This window comes from Aotus nancymaae, unplaced genomic scaffold (genome assembly GCF_030222135.1).
Source record: "Aotus nancymaae isolate 86718 unplaced genomic scaffold, 86718_ANA_hifiasm-v0.15.2.pri h1tg000115l, whole genome shotgun sequence".
NCBI lineage: Eukaryota > Metazoa > Chordata > Mammalia > Primates > Aotidae > Aotus > Aotus nancymaae.
Window position 1 is genome coordinate 1,894,013 of NW_026988530.1, and position 4,681 is coordinate 1,898,693.

The following is a 4,681-nucleotide window of genomic DNA, read 5'->3' on the forward strand; positions in this document are numbered from 1 at the left end:
GGTAACAAGAGTGAAACTCTGTCTCAAAAAAAAAAAAAAAAAGAGTGGTAGTAGATATGGAACAGAAAAGGTGGAGGTTAAAAATGTTCCCGTGATGGAAGTCAAATGGTTTGGTCACCAACTGGATGTGTTTGGGATAAATAAGATGAAAGAAGTGAACTCCAGTTTCATCCTTGGAAAATAAAGTTGATGGGAGATGAGATGAGAGACGTCAAGAGAGTCATACTTGTAGGAAGAATCTTTTGAGTTTTGAATGGTCTGGAATTTGTCAGAAGAGATATTCATGGTGAAGCTGTATATGCAGAATGGGAAGCCAGGAGGAATACGTTTTAGAGACACAGATATAAATATAGAGATAGAACCAAAAGATGAGGTTATGGGATTGGATGAGATTGCCCAGGGAGAACAAGTAGAACCAGAGTTTGTGCTGGGCTATGCTTTGGGAGAAATTGATATTTAAGGGGTTGGCAGACAAAACAGACTTTTTTTGTAAATTAAAAAAAAATTTCCCGAGAAGAAAAGAAAGTCTAGAGGAAATCAAGAGTCAAAAAGTAAAAGATTTTCAGTACTGTAACAATATACAAAGCTCAAATATAAGGAAAGATGAAGGAGATTTTATTTACTAATCAGAAGATCGTGGATAAATTGGCCTGGAGTAGTTTCATGGATTGATGAAGAAGAAAGACCAGATGCATGAACCTGAAGACTAACTAGGAACTCAGTTCATTTATTTACAGAATTGTCTTAAGACTGATTACAAAAATTCCCAATAACATAAAAAATAAAAGGTCTGACCAGTATGACATGAACATGTATACAAAATTCCCCAATAAAATGTTATTCAATCCATTTCAGAAATTTTTGTCTTATTTAAAATCTCTTTAAAGTATAATATCAGGGTACCTGTTAATCAAATACTGAATGTAGTGGGTCAAAGGAGAAAAATCAACATCACTTCAGGTAGTTTCAAGAGGACATGAGAAAAATTCATGTTTTTATCTGTTAAAAACTCTTAGTAAATCTGGTTGAATTAAAATGAAAGGTAATTTCTTTCTTTTTTTTTTTTTTGTTGATAAAAATTTATTGCAGTTTGGCACCTGGTTCTAATTCAGCTGGCGGATGAGCTGATTGATGCATTCACCCCGATAGCCAGGTGTGCCCATCTCCTTGAGGAAGCCCACTCTATTTTTGGTAGCATGACAGGCCACTGAGAGGTGGAAAGGGCGCAAGAACCATGAGATCTCCTGGAAATGCTTCCCCGGGAAGGCAATTTCATGAATGAGGTCTTCCAAGCAAATGACACCAAACTTCCCCAGGTGCTCCTCAATTACAGTGTTGTCTGTCAGAGGGATGGTCTTATTCTTGACCCTGGCTTGTCCACGTTTCAAAATGAGTTCTCGGACAGACTTCAGATTTGGAAATCCCCAGGTCACATAAGGTTCCACTATGCGCAGCATTTTTAGGTTCTAGGGAATGACTTTTACAAAGACACCACTAAAAATTTTCTTCAGGCGAAGTCTTGCAATGGTTCTCTGCACCAGTAAACTCACACCATCAATCCTTTCAATGCGTATGACAAAGGCCAAAGAATGTTTATCTGGCAATTCCAAGGCGTGAGGCTTCACTTCTAGTCGTCTGACACGCACCTTGTCACGCGTCTGCCGCCAGGAATCATGTAGGAATGATTCCAATCGCTTAAACCTGGGCCCTTTTCCTTTCCTCTGCTCCTTCTTTGCCAAAAGTGCCTGCTTTGCCTGAGTGGCTTTGAGGGCTTGATAAGCCTTCCTCTTTTTCAGGAGATTTTCTGGAACCAAAGGGATTTTTCTTTGCTCTTGCTCCGCCATCTTTCCGGTGTCGAAAGGTAATTTCTTATCATAAGAAGAGTATTTTAGCCCAAAAGCCCAGTAGTTGAATATCACATTTAATACCAAACATTAAAGTGATTCTCTTAAAGAAAAAAGAAATACTGTGGAAAAACTGGTATATACACAATGATTTTTTAAAAAAGGTATAAAGAGAAAGAAGATGCTACCATTTTGAAAGATATAAAAAATGAAACAAGAAAGATCTAAGAGTTAATAAGACAGTCAGTAAAGAGTCTAGATACAAAATACTTTTACATCCCAAAACAGTTATTTGGAATTTTAGAAAATAATAAAAATTATCTTTTTGATTATCACTACAAAAATAGTGATATGATAAATAAATAAAAGTAAAGTAACAAATCTCTTCAATTTTAATATGAACACTATTTTACTAGTTTATTAAAAGACGTGAAATATAAATAATACTATTCTATTCCAGGAGAAAAATAAATATTCCAAAGATGTAGAGGCATAGCATTCCTGCTTTTGTACTGTGCAATCATTGAAATAAAGAAGTCTACATTAACATAAAGAAAGAAAATTGTAATCCTGCTTTCTAAAACATTACTATTTTCTCAGATAAGGAAGGCTTAATATTTTCTTTCCATAGAGGCTTCATTTGGTTGCCATTTGATCTTGAGGTAAATAATTATGTTCAATATTTTCCAGGCTTGACATTAAATGTTTAATAATGTTGTCTTCCATTATCATTCCAGTTCCATAATCCCCTCACCCAGAGAACTTATCTTAATCATTTAACATGTAAATATTAACTAGCTTGGGGAAACTCTTGTACTATGATTTACTGTTAACTTACTCAATATTTTAAGTTCTAATTTTACCATCTGTTTTATAATATCTTTGTATGCAAGGAATATGTCTATGTATATGAATATGTGTGTGGGTGAGGAGGGTTGTGTAATTTTAATTTTAGAAGTAAAGTTGACATATAAAATTCCTCTTCTGTTAATATGCAATTTAATTCATTTTTTAAAAAATTGTACTTTAGGTTCTGGGGTATATATGCAGATCATGCAGGATTGTTGCATAGGTACTTACATGGCAAGGTGGTTTGCTGCCTGCATCCCCTGTAACCTATATCTGGCATTTCTCCCCATGTTATGCCTACCCAACCTCCCCACCCCTGCTGGCCATCCCCTAGCCCCCGCAACAAACCTCAGTGTGCGATTCTCCCCTCTTTGTGTCCATGTGTTCTCATTGTTCAACATCCACCTATGAGTGAGAACATGTGGTATTTGATTTTTTGTTCTTGTGTCAGTTTGCTGAGAATAATACTTTCCAGAGTCATCCCTGTCCCTACAAAGGACACAAACTCATCATTTTTTGTGGCTGCATAGTATTCCATGGTGTATATGTGCCACATTTTCCTTGTACAGTCTATCATTGATGGGCATTTGTGTCCAGGTCTTTGCTATTGTAAACAGTGCCACATTGAACATATGTGTGCATGTGTCTTTATAATAGAATGTTTTATAGTCCTTTGGGTATATACCCAGTAATGGGATTACTGGGTCAAATGGTATTTCTATTTCTAGATCACTGAGGAATTGCAACACTGTCTTCCACAATGGTTGAACTAATTTACACTCCCACCAACAGTGTGAAAGTGTTCCTATTTCTCCACATCTTCTCCAGCATCTGTTGTCTCCAGATTTTTTAATGATCGCCATTCTAACTGGAGTGAGATAGTATCTCAGTGTGGTTTTGATTTGCATTTCTCTAATGATCAGTGATGATGAGCATTTTTTCATATGTTTGTTGGCCTCATGTATGTCTTCTTTTGAAAAGTGTCTGTTCCTATCCTTTGCCCACCTTTGAATGGGTTTGTTTCTTTGTTTTCTTGTAAATGTGTTCTAGTTATTTGTAGATTCTGGATATTAGCCCTTTGTCAGATGGGTAGATTGCAAAAATTTTTTCCCATTCTGTTGGTTGCCGGTTCACTGTGATGATTGTTTCTTTTGCTGTATAGAAGCTCTGGAGTTTCTATATATAGAAGCTCTGGAGTTTCTTTTGCTGTATAGAAACTCTGGAGTTTAATTAGATCCCATTTGTCTATTTTGGCTTTTGTCGCCATTGCTTTTGGTGTTTTAGTCATGAAGTCCACGCCTATGCCTGTGTCCTGAATGGTTTTGCCTTAGCTCAGTAAGACTTTACCTAAAATTTCTTTTTCTCCCTATAGCTATTAAAGAAGAAAGCTACTGCAGTGTGCTAAAATTCTATATAGAGGAACTTTTTTCAAATTTTTCTCCTTCTTCCTTACGTAAAATTTTTACTGACCTTCAGATGTAAAGATCTGAGCACACAGTATCTAATAAATGATTCTATGGAGCCAGAGTTTAAAAAAAATAATTTTAATAATGAATATTTTGTTAGTTAAGGCTGATTTGCAATTTGCAGAACAAATGACAGAATCAATCAGATCTCTATTAATATCAGACTATTGTTATAAACTTGTGTACTGATTTGGAAGTAAAATATACATGTTTTGTGATGTGGAGGAGCTATTCTGCAAATGCAGATTTGGACATTCTGTCAGTTTTATCACTATGAAATCTCACTGGCATTGGTTTAGAATTCTTGTCTCAGACAAGTAGACTTTTTACACTTAAAATGTAAGGGTAAAAATTTTGTTACAACACACTTTGCTGTTGTATACTATACATTTTTGCTGACTCAAATACAATAGAATATGAGAAACAGATAGGAGAAATATCTTTTGGGCCCCCACATCTAGGAGTATTTCAGCAAGTGCATACACTGTAATTAAAGATGCTGTTTCACTTTCTCAGAGTTGA

At 35.6% G+C, this 4,681-nt stretch overlaps 1 pseudogene; it reads right to left on the minus strand.

The window, feature by feature from the left end:
- Positions 1-1,103: 1,103 nt before the first annotated feature.
- LOC105728276 (large ribosomal subunit protein uL30-like 1) lies at positions 1,104-1,845 on the minus strand (annotated as a pseudogene).
- Between the last annotated feature and the right edge of the window lie 2,836 nt (positions 1,846-4,681).